The sequence below is a fragment of the Falco peregrinus genome, chromosome 2 (assembly GCF_023634155.1).
Source record: "Falco peregrinus isolate bFalPer1 chromosome 2, bFalPer1.pri, whole genome shotgun sequence".
Classification (NCBI taxonomy): domain Eukaryota; kingdom Metazoa; phylum Chordata; class Aves; order Falconiformes; family Falconidae; genus Falco; species Falco peregrinus.
Genome location: NC_073722.1, coordinates 53,718,420 through 53,734,303, shown reverse-complemented (window position 1 = coordinate 53,734,303; position 15,884 = coordinate 53,718,420). Strand labels below are relative to the sequence as shown.

At 40.1% G+C, this 15,884-nt stretch overlaps 1 long non-coding RNA gene across 2 annotated transcripts in view; it reads right to left on the bottom strand.

Moving 5' to 3' along the window:
* The window catches only part of LOC129783984 (uncharacterized), a 47,062-nt gene that overhangs the window by 18,504 nt on the left and 12,674 nt on the right, over nucleotides 1–15,884 (bottom strand). For both annotated transcript variants that reach the window (XR_008746203.1, XR_008746202.1), the window contains one exon: nucleotides 7,407–7,520. This is a non-coding gene — a long non-coding RNA (uncharacterized LOC129783984). The remainder of the gene's footprint in view (nucleotides 1–7,406; nucleotides 7,521–15,884) is intronic.

The following is a 15,884-nucleotide window of genomic DNA, read 5'->3' as shown; positions in this document are numbered from 1 at the left end:
CAGAGTTTCAACTAACAAACATTTTCTTCATTACTCTCCATGGTTCTTTTGCCTTTTTCTGTGCTGGCCTCTGCCCACAGCCTAATCATCTCCCCAGGTTGCTCTGTGGCTAATTAGGGTCAGCCACTTAGGTAATGTAAAATGATTTATTCTGCAGACTTGGAAGAAGCCAAGACAATGCCACACACCCACCAGCTGAGAACCTGGGCACCCTGTACATCTATTTTTCTCAAGCACTGGGCTCCTGTAGCTACCAAGATTCTTGGGTAGTAAGTTCCAAGGGAAATGTCAAATTCAGTTTGACTGTATTAGCTTCTCAAATGTTACAATATATTGGTATTTCCTTACAATGGCAGATTTCCAAAATTTAATTTCTGAATGACTAAGTTCCTTCTGAGAATTGGATGGAAATAAGTTTTATCTCTTGTATGAGTGCAGAGAGGTGATTTTAGTCACCAAATATTTAACTTTTCCTTCATATGACAGTAAGCAAGCTGAAGACTTCTTGATAAAACTGGATTTCTTTAACAATCTATAGTCAGTCTGCTATTATTTCACTTCAAGTATTGATTTGTTTCTTTTTCTGAGTTGCCTGTTGTCTTTCGACTATTCTTTGCCTATTGCTTTTTGGGAGTCTTGTATATTTTTTCCACCAAACAGTTAAGTCTAAGGGCTGATTTACAGATAAGTCAGACTCTTTAAAAGCTGTGGCTGTTGGCCATCAAGCTGTCTTTCTCAGAGCCACTAAAATTGTGTTCCATTCTGTTGCTATGTCTAACTGCTTGTGCACTGAAATATATGCTCCTTAAGTTATGAGATGTCAGAAGTCATCAAAGAAAAGGATTATAGGTATTAATAAGAAGCTGCTGACAAGATGGTCATTGGCAGAAAAAAAAAAAAATCACCCTCTCATATAAGACATAGGAGACTGGGATTTTACTTGCTGGATAGAAAGGCATATTATAGATAGGAAATAATTTTTATTTGCCATTTTATGATCTGGATTCTATTATTTCAAGACTTGTAAACTGATAAACAATAGCAATAAGAGAGGTCTAGGCATTCTGAGTAATACTGCAGTGCTTATGTTACGCTTTCTTAGTTTGCAGGAATGTATGTTCTGCTTTCATCACAAGGTAAATCTCAGCCTTTGCCTAATTTATGGAAAGATAAAACCATCACTGGTTAGAACCAGCAAGCTTTTTCAGAGAAGAACACAATAAATCCACAAAACTCCATATTTCTCAATTGACAGTACTAGATCATTTGAAAAAAAATGGCTGTTTCCATATGGTCAGCATCTGTTATGCTCCATGTCACTACAGAACATGTAAGATTTTTTCCTCTAGCATTTGCTAAATCTGACCCAATTTCATTTCAAAAATCAAGCAGATGCACATCTTAGATGAGAGAATCTTCTTTATACATGCTGTCAGAGAAACCTGTACTGATCGTCTCTTGTATTCAATACAGCTGAATAACTTGGCCCCTTCTACATGCGGATCCCAACTTTCTTTATTTCAGTTTGCAGGGGCACTGTCCTTTAATGAAAACCACTTTGGAATAGAAGATATTTTATACCCTTTACTTATTATTAGCTGATTTCATTGGCCAGTGACTGTGCAAAATACCTAAGAATTTCTTTGGTCAAGGACAGCTTGCTAAACTTGTGAGACAAACGAGATAATATGGGAAAACTGGCATGCCCAGGATCCCATGCTAGGTCAGGAGCAGCACTACCTCAGCCTGTCCCTATGTCCCAGCTCAGTCCTCCATCTCCTTGCCTAACACCTCTGCTGAGGTACAAGTAAGTGGCAAGCTTACAAGCCACAGTTACTGATCTTACATCTCTCAAAACCATGAGGCCTTTTTGTAATTTACTTGATTATCTTCACATGAAAGCTAATCACAGCAGTGAACAGTTCCTGTTTTACCCATTAGCATCATCTGATTTTCAAACTTCAAGCCTAACTTTTTGTCACTTCAAGTATCGTAAAGTTTCCCCTTTGATAAAATATGGGTGACAGAAATACATGTGAAATATGTCTGCTGTATTAGCAGACACAGCATATTTTTTGGCTTCAGTGAGTTCTCAGCATGGCAAAGCAGTAAATCCTTTGTTTATATGAAATGCATTTTCAACCAAAATGCCTTATTATCCTGTTTATTGGGTCACTTTCACCTCTTTTATACCATTGTTATCCCACTTTCCCCAGGGAATCACTGCTGATTTGAAGCAGTATTAGATAAAGACGAGGACATACCATACCTCAGAATAACTTCAAGTTTCCTCGATTTTGTGAAAGGTTGATTTAACGTTAGATCATCTCTTAAGATCTTTTCATAAAATTGAAGTTCTACTGAAATACCATGTTTTGAGATAATGACGTGCCTTAGAAGTCATGGATTATGTGTATCATGTAAGATATTAAACCTGTCAAGGTGTTGTTTTTAATATGTCTTTTAGTTAAGACCATATCTTGACATGAATTATTCCTAGCATAGCTTCTCACACACTGGTTCAGCAAGCAATCATCCACTACATCCATCATTTCTGTTTCTGTCTCACCATATGTCTCAGAGGGGGTGGAGAGGGGAAGTTTCCAGTTAATCATTTTTTTGCATTTGGTATGCAAATCACTTAAAACTGAATGATGTGGCAATTTCAAACAGTATTGTCCTAAGAAAGACTGAAGTTTTAGTACTAGGTTTGATAGGTTTACTGGGTACGGGTTTTTTGCTTGCATTTTAACAAAATTTTACAGCTAGAAAAAATTCTCATGATAATCTCTAGCCTATTTCCTCCTCAGAGATATGTTTGCAAAAATTGGTTTTATATTATCTTAGCAAAAGGCTTCTGCTTGTAATATTTCAAACCTTCATCTGTCCTTGGCTGCCATGACATTCATCCATCTGACAAAACAGGAAAAAAAAGCACCAGCCGAGTGAATGCTACTTTAAGTAAATTCGTTAGACAGGCATAAAGGGTACTGTGCTCACTGAGACTGCATTGGCAGCCACATCCTTGAAGGTCTTGTGACTCCTACAGGCAACGGGTAACACAGGGCAGCAGGACTCATGACAGGACATTTGAACAATAGCGCTTTTGCTTCTAAGAACAATCTGTTTTCTTCAGCCGTGAATTAATCCACAGAACAGTGGCACTGCGTAGGTTGCTCTTGGCTCTCTGAAGATGCATATAATGAGATAAACAATGGTTTGTTAAGTTTTGGATTAATTTCCCAACCTCATGAAAAGCTCCATATACTGCTTCTCAATACTGGGAATTGTCCAGCCATAAATGCACATCAGTAAAGCACAGAAGGCTCGAATTTAGGCAACAGAGCAGAGCCTGAATAAAATCTTTGCACAAAACCAGCAAGGCACTGGGACCCGAATTTCTCAGTTGTATAAGCCAGATGTCTGTACAGTCAGGCCTCAGCCAAACACAGAACAAGACGAAGATGTGGAGAAGGGACATTATGAATATCTATCCTTCCAAGTGTTTTCTGACAGGTCAGTGCTGCGCATAGACTACCAGGTAGTGTCTCAGGCTGCCTTCAGATAGTGGCAAGGATCCATGGAAGCTATCATCACCGACAACAACTGGTTTGAATTTCATACTTTCTCTGCAATTAAGACATATTTTATAAGCAGCTCTTTGTTTTGTGGGATCATCAGGTCAGCTTGGAGCTTAGCTCATGAGACAGATACAGCACCTTACTGAGCATGTTTTCATCTTTCCATTCAGCATGAAAAGCTTCATACTTCTAATAAGGGTTCCTCCTACACAGAGCATTTATGCACAATCCAATTAAACAAAAAGTGGAAACAAAGAACATAGGGTCAGATATTTTTTTATGTTATCCAATGATTTTCCCATATGAAAGTGTGCAGATGTGTAAGAGCAGGTATGGCAGGCAGATTTCCTTCTGCCAGGTGACTATACAAACTACTAGATGATACAGTCATATTTCCTCTTGGTCCCTCTTTGATCTGTTGAATTTTGAAGGTTTTTCTGCACAGTGGAACAGCTTCAGTGAGAGAGATGATAGATGCTCTCTGTCCCCTCACACCCCACTCCAGCTCCTGTACCAGCATCGCAGCAGTTGGGCCTCTCGTATGGGGGAGAGGTGAGAGGTTTGGATTTGAACTTTCTCCAGCAGGGCAGGACAGAAATACAAATTTCACTGTATAATTAAATATATAAATATATATCAGGCAGCTGTGGAGTTTAGGTTTCCCCATATGTAACCGAGAACTGAGAAAACAACTTTGAAATTACAGTTTCAGTATATGCACTTTAGCTTTGCCTATATAATTTTTGCAGGAGATCCTTTCATTGTGTCCTGGAAAGCCATCCCAGTAATTCCTGAACTGCTACAAATGCTACATTCCTTGCTTTCAAGAGAGAAGTGGCTGTCTCTCAAGATTCCTGGATATTACCAGTGACCAAATCTTTCAGCTAAGAGTATTTCTGTTATTCAGAAACAGGAGGTCTTGTGTCTGAGTGCCTGTGACAGCAATTCTGTCCAGCATAAAGTAGTTCTTTAGAGCTAAGCTGTGCCACTGTGCCCAGCAGTTGTTATATTTCCCTGGCACACTGACACTTTGAAGCTGGCCCTGAATGCTCCTGAGTGGCAGCCTGGAGATCCAAACCTCTGACTCTTGTTACCTTCTGTTTCACTGAAACATATTTGGCTGATGAACAGGTAGTCGATGCCCTCCACAGATACCTGCCTGGGTCCTCCCGCCTGTGGTCACTGAGGCACTAACAGTCTCGTTAGTGAGCCACGGCTCAAAAACCTCCGATCAAAACTTCTGCGGGTCATGAGACATGGGTCTCAAAGTATTTGCCTTTCAGGTGTACAGCAGGCAGATGCAAAGCAGCCTGAGGCAGAGGGGGTTTCTCCCACAGGATCCCTGTGCTATATGGAGGAGAAGGATGTACCATCTTTGTCGCAGATCAGTTGGAAAACTACTACCTTGCTTCTCTAAAAAAATGTGATTCTTTTTTACTTTACTGTTAGAGTAGCCTGTGGATGTGACCCAAAGCTTGATTCATCTTTTACAAAAGGATCAAAGAACCAGATATGGATGGAAAAGGTAGAACAGTCTTTGGCCAGGAACCTCAGCTGAGGAAGGCCTGTGGATGGCTCCATTTCACACCACTCCTAAGGGAAAAGGACACTTCTTTAGCTGAAAAAAAATGACTGCTCTCTCAAAACCATATATTTTGTTTTCCCAGGGTAACTGACAGACATTTTACAATGGCAATAAAGTTTTAATTTAAAGCATCAATGATGCAATCTTTCAAGAGGTAATGCTTGGTTTAGTCTCTGGCAGCTCTTTGGTCCAAATCTCTTGGTCTTCACTTTTCATGGGTCATTAATGAAGAGATGAACTGCAGAAGAGAAACTTGATCCATTAAATCCATGCCATCAGTTCTTTTGTCCTCTTTATCAATCGTACCCCAATCCAGGTAGTGACTAGAATTTTCCATAAACACCTACTGCTTGTTCCATTTTTCTTTCCTCTTCAGGCAATTGTTATTTTAGTCTAAGCATAACTTTTGCCTACAAAACCTTGTAGGCATGGAGAGGAAACTTGCTACGCATACTGATATTTTATTGACTCATTTTATTTCTCAAAAAACGCTATGACTTTGCATAACTCTTGATCTGGAATGTATTGTTTTGTTGCCTAAAGAAACATTAATCATAAATTCAAGAAAGACAGGGGAACAGAAATAACAAAGATGAAACCAGTACAAGAAATGCATAAAACATTGGAAAGATGTAAACACATTCACAAAACATGCCTGTTAAATCCTAAGAATATCAATGATTTTATAGAAATAATTGCTTACATGCTAAAGCAAAATGTTTCTGATCATGACTGTTGTATTCTGTTTTGATAGCCCAAGATATTCTACTGTCTGAAGCATCTGAAGCATTGAAGTAATTTTCCTTTCAAGGTAAAAAGTAATATCAGATACATAAATAGAACTAACAATAAAGGCTTTTTCTACAAAAAAAAAAAAGAAAAGAAAACTGTTAGAAAAATCTTGAGTAACTTATTTTAAAGAAAGACAATGAAACCAGATTTTCTTTTATTCTGAAAAAAAAATGCTATGAACATTTTTAGCATAAATAGATATTCATTTTAAAATCTCTTTACTTGACAAGCTATTTTCTTTGAAATATGAACCCAGAAAATTCTCAACCATTTCAGTATCTAAGATCCTAAAAGGTAATAACTTTTGCTTGGCGGCAGTTTCTCTGTGATAGCCATTTTGCTATGTTTAATACTGTGTGAGTTTCTTACGCTTGCTTATCACCTTAGAATTTGCAACTTATTTAACAATGTTAAGGAAGGACAAAAATTGTCTTCCAAATACAATGGAGGACACTAAAACACACAGACGTGGTCAAGCCAAAGCTTCAAAAACATCTACTCTATTTTGGATGCTTAGTTTTAATTCATCCAAGTTAAGCACAGGAAAGACAGAGGATCTGAAATTAATGGGTCTGTGTTAATGACTTTATCAAGGACATGGAGAAAACTGCAGAAGCATACAAGAATTTACTGCAGAAGCACACATGAAGTCTGCCTTCCCCTTCCCGCGACAGTGTGGTGGGAGGGTCAGTCAAAACTGTCACTCGTCCTTCCTCACCACCCTGACAGAGGGTAATTTATCCACACCAGTGGCAGAAGGAACCAACAGCTGTTATAAGGGACTGGTCAAAATGTCTCCGACCTTGTAAAAACTGTCCAGTCCCAGAATCTACTTAGAGGTTGTAAGGGACATGGTCCTTCTGGTGAAGGTCCCCTTTCCTACTGGGGCAGGAGGTCCTGGGCATCGGGTTGGGAGAAGCAGGACAGAATTGCTTGCAGAGCTGTGGTGGCTGACACCACCAGCATCCTGTTATGTGGCCAGAGTCATGAAGGATGCATGTAAGGCAGCAAAGGAAGAGTGGTGCCCGTTTTCTCTTCTGGTGTCTCTTCTGTATTCACACACTCCTGCCTGTATGTTTCAGCACCAGGTCCTTAAGTCCATCAGGTTTATCATTTAAATCTAGGGGGTCTAGCACTTTTACCCAGCACAGAGGAGTTCAGAAAATGCACACCAGAAAAATTTGCTTCCGATGTTAAGAAAAAGAAAGAGAAAAGGATTACAAAAGCAGTGAAAACGTAATCAAAGGATTTACCCATTCTCTACCTGTGTCACCTGTAGATTATTCGGATGGATTTTGGCTACAGGGAGTCAACTATTTTGACTGTGTGTACAGTAAGGACTGCACAAACAGGCAGAGTCTCCATTCAAATAATATAAACAACCTCTCATTTCCTTACATTACACAGCAGTACCACAGGTACATGACCCAGTTTGCTGCATAGCTTACCTGCTTCCATGCTTCATCCAACATTCTTCCTCTGTAGGAAATTGAGCCCACAGTCTTCTTCAGCCTACGGATCTTCCTCTCAGAGGCTGCCAACATCTCATCAGTTAAGTCAGGCTGCCAACCAAAAAACAGTACATTTCTTTCCTGAAGCTAAAGGCGGGGGGTGGGGGGGGGTGGGGGGGGGGGTGGGAATCAGCAATGAAACTTAAATTATGTGGTTTATCCCATTTATTAACTGCTAAATTTCATTGTAAAGAAGTTTCTAGTCTGTATCACTGTTTCTTTTTTCCTTCTTCCCTACAAAGACATGAGTAATTCACATTCTATCTGATGTGGCACTGACCTGTAAAAACCACAATGAACGTCTTTAACAGAAAGAAGAGAAACACCAAATGAATGTATATTTGGTTTTGTCTCAGAATATGCACACACACAAACACACACACACACACACACACGGAGTTTTCAATGCTGCTTAACTAAAACAAACCTTCAGACCCCCAGCAGCAAAGAGACAGTCACTTCTCAGTAAGAATCCAAATGGATATTACAGAGCTGGACTACTTGTGCTTTTGAGATGTAAATATCAAAATTGCTTTTTGAAGAAGTAAAATGTAAAAGCAGTTAAAGTTCAGGATTCCATTTTTTTTTCTCTTCTTTTGATAAATGCATTTACATATTAATTTTCAGTGTTTTCAATTTTCTTCAGTGAAAGCCTGTATCTCTGGATGAAAAGCACAATAATAAAACATTCTCCACTCCATAATTTTCTTGTAATTCACAGAAATGATCTGAGGGCATATAGCTCACGACAATATATATTATAGTGTTCAGTGCAGAGAACTCAATTGTTAGGGCTGCAATTTCAAACATATGTATATTAATGAACTGGCCGTGGCTTCATTTTAAATTCCTATAGACTTTTTTGCTGACACAGAATCATCACCGCTGTAATCTTACAAATCTGCAAAGAGTGTCAGAACCATGCATGTTAGTCCATTTATTCAATCAATATACATGTCAATGCCAATTACCCTGCAGAAATCCATATAATAGTTCTAGGTTTTTAAAGTCTGTATGGCACCATAGATTGTGAAAGGAACAGAATGATGCAACGTGCCATGTCTTACATTATTTGGCAAAGCAGCTTGGCTTTATTTATAAGAAGAACATACTATAAATCCTATTCTGCCTTCGTTGTAATCAGTTCCCTTCCTGCACTCAAAATGATAAAGCAGATTTTGCTAATGTAAAAAAAAGGTCCAAACAAACACTGGAAATGTTATTGTCTTTATCCATAGCATGGGACAGATTTTAGGTACACACCTTAATCACTGGCTACTAGAAATTGAAGAAAAAATCATTGTAACTTGCCAAACAGACAACAGCATCTACAGTTAACAACTGTTCAATGCGGTACCCATTATAAAATGTAAGATTGGTGTGCAGAGCTATAAAAAACATACAGACGCTATTCTCAAAATAAAAATGGTACATCAATAAGTTGAGAAACCACAGGATAAGGCAAAATACATAGGAGGTCAACAAAAATCTGGTAGATAAAGCTCAGAAGAGAGGCTGAAAAACAGCACAGGATGGAGAATGCATTCAGCACTCTGACAAAGAATATAGAGACAGGCTGCAACTAATAACAGGCTTCCTTGGGGGAACCTGCGATTTCATCTTAGCATGGAGAGCTTGCCGCCGTAGGGAAGTGTCCCTCTGCCCATGCTAAGGAAGCCCAGGGAGCCATTTGAAGGCTTGCTCTTTGGGGAGGCTGCATTCTTCTTTATTGCAGATACTGCAATGGGGGCGGGGGGGGGGGGTCCTGCTTGCAGCAGACACCTTGCCCTGCTCACATTCATTTCTCTTTCCCTCTCTAAAGCTTTATTCCTCCCTGCCCAGGTTTGCAGAAGCTCCCACCAGCACTCCTTGCACCCAGTTTATTTATGTCTTCTGATCAAATTTCATTTTTCAGACTTGGTCAGCATTCTCCTCTCCACATGGCTGTCAGGTCTGTAATCCTATTTCAGTGCAGAGAGATGGGACTAAGGTGGGCCGATAGCCCTCCCTCCTTCAGCTCTGATGCTGCTGAAGGCATTTCCCACAGGTGTACTCCTCCACCTCCACATCATCCCATCTGGGGAGAAGAGAGTCTCTTTTAGAATAGGAGGTGAAAAAGCCTGGCCTTAGCAACCCAGTGACTGAAAGCTAGCTGTTTTGTGGAACTATGTCTAAGGACAAGCATCAGGAAGATCTATTTAAGCTAAAAGTTAGAACTAGCACTAACCAAGGCCGTAAAAGAGGCATGACCCCCATCATACTGGAAATGAGCACACACCAAAAAAAGGTTGGTCTAAGAGTCTAACTTTTTTTTAGGAGAGAAGTCAACAAACATAAGAATAAGATTATGTAATATTCTTCCTTGCTCAAATCTGGAGTGTCCCCAGACCTGATACAAATGATACAATTTCAAGCATGAACATCATATGAAGAGTAAAATACTTATAAACAAGAGGAAAGCATATTCACTTCTACAGTAATTATTCCTCATTATTTTTACATAATTATACATATTATTCTAAACATAATATATGTATATTTATTGACACAGTGACATTGTCAACATATTTTTCCTGAGAAAGTGTTTACTGAACTGGTGCTGAAATCTGAGTATTTTAGTGGAATTAAATATGTTGCACTTGTTCACTCACAAGTTCATGTCCTTCACATTTTTGGAAACTTAGTCAAGATTGTCGTGTTCACTCATCCTAAATTTATTTGACCTTAATCCATGCTTGATGATGCACTGAGAAAGCCAAAAAGGGACATAACAGGCATAATAAGAGATGCGCCTCACGGCAGGGAGTAGTTTATTCTAATGATTATTTATAAAGCCCTTCAGTTCCCCAAGATGTGCTTTAGCAGTTGATTCTAGTTTTTTTCAGCATTTTAGAAGCTGTTCCTAATAATATGGCAGACTTTTCTAGCTGTTAGCATTGGTTAAGTTTCTGAATAATTTTGTACCAGTTGTGATACTAAGAGGAGATACTTGCCCCTAGTCACAGCCCGTACTGCCAAGGAAAGGGAACTTCACTGCCAAACACCTACTGCTAGTACAAGCAGGCAGTCAAGAAGCTCTCTGTTAAAACTCCCTTTGATTTTTGTAGATTTTTTTTTTTCCCAAGTTAAGGCTGCAGGACTTGGCTGTGAGTTTGCAAGTGCCAAGCAGCCTGAGTTTTACTATTCCATTACTCATGTGTCTCTATTTTTCCTCAAACCCTTTATATAGCCACCACAGTTTCTCTGCAACTTTCAAGAGATGGATGAGCCAAAAAACACCTCTTCAGCAATACCTGTAGCACTTGCCAAGTGCCAAGTCATCTATTTTATGTAGGACGTAAGCAGTAGCTCTGTGTGCTAGACTGCAGGCCAACTGTCCTGTAAATAAATCCTGGTCTTTCCAAGTTGACCCTCTGTGCACATTTAAACACTTCATCCTGCAGGACTCGGGGCTATGAGAAGCTATGAGAAGGTGTCTGCAGCCACAGACAGCCCCGCAGTGAACTGCTGCAGACATCAGCAGGCATGACTTCCTGGAAAAGTTAATTTCCAAAGTCAGGATTAGAATTTGACTACTTCTGCCTCTGACCAGGAGGTCACTGCTCTCTCCTCTTGCCCAGGTTTGACTCTGGGATTACAGGAGCTGACGTTTCCCTCGCTGTCCTTCTTGGCAGCTAGCTGCAATGGACGGTGAGTCCACAGTGGGGTATAGAGGACAAGGGAAATAAATAGCAGGATAAACCAAGGCTTGCTGTTACTTGTATATCGTATTCTCCACTACGAATATTTGGCAGAGATGTTTGTTTCTTAGGAACCACTGAAGCTATTTGCACGCTGCTTGTACCGCAAAACAACTGATTGTTCTATTCACAGGCAGGGCTAATTTACCTTTCTGCCAAAGCAATTTTCATAGAAAACAGAGTTTTAGACAACAACTTCAAAAAAATACCTACTTTATAGAAAGACACAACCGATAAGCAGAAACGTCCCTGACCCCAGTCCAAAAATGTAGCTTTGTGCAGGAGTTTGAAAAAATCTGTAATGGTGAGGAGAAGGAAACCACTACATCCTTTCAGGATTACTTTTTTCTCTCCCAGCACCTACTTGTCCAAGAGGCTGGATCCTGCAGGATGACACCGATTGCTGTGGTTTCTGTGCACACTGCTGGGTCACTGCTGGCCTGACAAGGTGAGATAAACTACGTTGTGCTGACTAGCAGTCCCAGCCAAGTGCTGTGACCATTACATGCACAGACGCTGAGCATTCGACTTCCAAAATCCTGCGGGATTTTACAATATTGTTTCAGTAGTGGCCACCCAGTGACATTCTTCCAAGATCAGGTTGTTCCCCAAGGGGACACGCAAGTTGCTATGCCACAACAAGCTGCAGGAATGGGCTTATAACATGGAAATAGCTACCACAGTCAAAGTGCAGTCCTGCTCCCACTGTGGCTGACTGCAAAACTACCTGACTTGAGCAGAACAGGCATGTAAGGGACTGAATTAAGCCCACTCCCTCTTCTGCAGCACAGTCACTTCCCTTGTATCCCCCCTTCCCATTTAAGCTCAGGCACAGAAACTTCTCACCCAGCTAAGGATGGTCCCCTCAACCCACAGCCTGTGCAGAACTCTCAAGCACATCTGAGCTGTGAGTGCCTGCCCTCCCCGTGACCTTCTGCAGCCCACAGTACCATGCCCTGGCTTATCCCAGGTACAGAGCGAAAGAAAAAAAAAAATCTTAGAGTAGGCTTTAGTTTCCTTAGTCTGTATCTTCTGGATTTGGTGGGCTTTTCTGCTTGCAGTTGAGCTGACTTTCACAGCAAACAGCATAGATTAAGTTCTGTGCTCTGAGCAGGGATTTCTCATTTCATACATCATTTATAACTTTCTGCAGTGATTTCACAAAGTCAGTATCTCTCCATAACACAAAGATGAGAAGGACAGAAAATATAGCTGAAAAAGTGACAAACCTGCAAATTGCATTTGTGTAGGGTTCTGGTGCCACAAAGCTTCTACAGCAATTTTGTTGAAACCTAGCAAATTCAGTATAAATAAATTTGCAGTTTAGGAAAGTTATGCATTTATGGATTTCAGCAAATGCCATATTACAGTTTAGCAGAGATGCTAAATATCTCTCACACAAAATGGAAATGAAATCTGCTGTTCTATTTTGTCAGATCAGGTCTTTGCCTATGGTATGCTGGGCATAGATTTCACTGTTCTTCCCTCACAGAAGTTGCAGTAGCAATGAAAAATCACACAAACAAAACCCACTTTTGCAAAGGTTGCAAACACTAAGTACATCAGATTACTTTGTAACTGGCAAGCGATGTCCTTTTTCATTTTTTGTTTATCTAGGGTATTCCATCCGTCACTCATTACCAGAAAGTGAACAGGGGCTACTATGCAAGAACCCCAGTACATTTTGGTGACATCCTGATCCCAGTGAAGTACACAGCAAAAATCCCACAGGTTTTGTTAGAGCTACAAACTGCTCCGTTTTACCGAGTACTTGTTTTCATAGTCAGAGCCAGTTACCAAAATGCTGGTCCTGATACCACTTTCATAGCTGGATAATCAGAATTTACTATGACCTAAACTAGTAAAGTCAGAATGGTGTAAATGAGAGGAGAACTGAGGCCATCTGCTGTGAATTTCCAGACACGAAAAGGGAACTGAAGAAGTGATTTTCTTACCAGCCTTCAACTCCTAATGGGCAAAGTTTTACAAAGAAAAGTCCTATCGTGCCTGTCACCCATATTTAACTGTACTTTAAGTCAATAGGAAATAAAGTCAGTAGTATGCACACACTCACAAACACACACATATGAAAACATAAAACTGAATTCAGGTTGAAATTATTTTCATTTCAGTACCGTGTATTGCCATCAGACAAAGAAAGAATATATATTATTCCCTGTCTAGCTCTTCCAAAGGAAATAATACCAAAGGTTTAAGAACATGCATTGGCTTCCTTCCTGATAGGATTTAAAATGTTCCTTTCCAATGTAAGTGCAAAACCAAACATTAAGGTTGAGAATCAAGCACACTAGTCACGCACATTCAAAACTGATGTAAAAAACCTGGACCTGCTGAAGCCAGTGGCACAACTCCCATTGACTTCCATGGGGCCAAGATTCCATCCAGTGTTCCTAGGAAAACACGAAACTGGCCACATTATGTATCTCATTTAATGGACTACGCTAACAGGCATGATTTATTAAGATTTACATTCAACAAAGAAATCGATTGAATTGTGGAAAGTATTTAAATTATTGTATCTGTAACAATAGGACCTCTAAAAAGGTAGCATTCAAAATCTTGGTTTTGGTCCTGCCTGAATTGTTGCTCACCAAGGAAGTACTGCAGTAAGGGAATTTTGAACTTGATTTCCCACTTTTCCCCACAATAGAACAGCAAAGGTATCACCTAACATAGGAGTCCTATCAAAAGGTTCTTTAAAAAACAAATGAAAAAGACTTTAAATCAGAACATATTAAGGCACAACATGTACAGAGACAAGTAAATTATTTTGTTACTTTTCTCAAACAAATTCCCTGCTCATTTTTAACCCAATTACAAGTCTATTGGATGCCAGTAAAATTTGGATCCAAGTTTTTCTGCTAACAAGTGAAATTGTTTGGATAGTAAAGTCAGAATTTCTAACATCTTAATCATGTTGCTTTCTGACTTTTTTAATAAAAAAAAGTAATTGGATACATTAGAACTGTGATTCTTCAAAGTCCAAAACAAACATAATAAGAAAATATCCATTTCTTTAGGGAAAAGTTTAGTATAAGAATGAAACCAATAGGATTTTGTTGAAATAATTTCAAAAGCCTACATCAGTTAACAGATTAATCTACTTTCTGTAAGTTTTGCCGCATCTTAGGTAGTTTTATAGGAGGAGTGGATTTAATATATTCTATAAAATACATAATCATAACCTTAAAAGGTTATGAATTTCTTGTCACTTCATTGTGGCCAGAACAGACAAACAGATCGTTTCATTGGCTTTCGTGTATTGCAGTGCTGGAATATCTTACTCATTTTGCTTTGTCCAGTACCTTCATTTGGCCTCAAGCACCTCAGTAAGCGAGTCGCATTCCCCTGCGACCCTGCATGAGTACTCCACTGACTGCCAAAGGATGGGCAGGTGGCACTAGAGCCCTTTGTGCTGCAAGCTGTGGGAGAAAAGAGCCGAACCACAGCACAAACCCTCGGGTTCCCAATGTGGGCAGGTAGGGCCAGGGGTGATGCTTCTGGGTGCAGGCAGGGGCTCGCACAGGAGAGGATCAGCCCCCAGCGCCAATGCACGGCATGGGACATGGGGCACCACGGCACCCAGGTGGGGCAGGAACTCCTCTCTGGCCCTGAAAACAGCCATCAGGCAGACCCTGACCATGTGGAAAATACACAAAACTACCGCTGAGTATTATTTTAACTTGCAAGAGCAAATAATTGCCACCTCCACCCAGCCCCAAATGAAATATTTCCAGGCAAATCTGTACCAAAAAGGAAAAAAGTCTGACCACTGCAGGCAACTGTCAGAAATTCTAAATAATGAGATTTGATTATAGGCATTTCTTAACGCAGAACAGCAGTAGCAATGAATATGCTGGGACAATGCAGGGGTTTTTATTCTTTTTCTGTGGAAGAAAATAAATGGGGGACTTCATATATTCACTGGCTCCAAAGCCAAAAAAAAATAATCGCAACCACCAGCATAACCCATTGCACAAGCAAGTTGTATAACTTCTCCTGAGTGCTTGATTAAATATTCTTCTCAAAGAGGTGCCTTACTTTTGCCATAAACACATCAAGAGATGCTGAATTTACCACATTCCTTGATAAATTATTCCTTTTCTCCCTGCTAAGAAACTGCATCTTCTTTCAGGATTCATTTTATCTAACTTCAATTTGCAGCCATCTTGTTATGCCTTTCTCAGCGAGATTGAAAAATCCGCAGCAAGAGCCTTGCTGAAGAACTGTGCTGCATTTTTGTTATGTGTTAAGCACCCTTCCTTCAAGCCATCTCTCAACTTTGCCTTTGATAAGGAGTTCAATCTGTTAGCGGCTTCTTACATCATGACACTCCACGTTCAGCCGCTGGATCTTGTTTGCAGCCCTCTTTGCTTCACAGCCCTTGCAGTCCTGCCCTTTACACAGTATTCCTGTCTTGTCTTGCATACGCTCTCTTGTACATGCTGCAATCCTCACAGAGCAGGGCTTCCCAAACACACCATCGGTATACTTTATCCAGCAAAACTCTCCCGGAAACTCAGCTGTTAACCACTGAAATAGGATCTTCTCCTGCATCTCCCCTGCCCTCCGAAATGGCACAAATAACATGAGACTTTCACAGTGATTGCAGTACCAAGGCCTATTTTAAACAGCGTCAACTTGTTTTAAACCG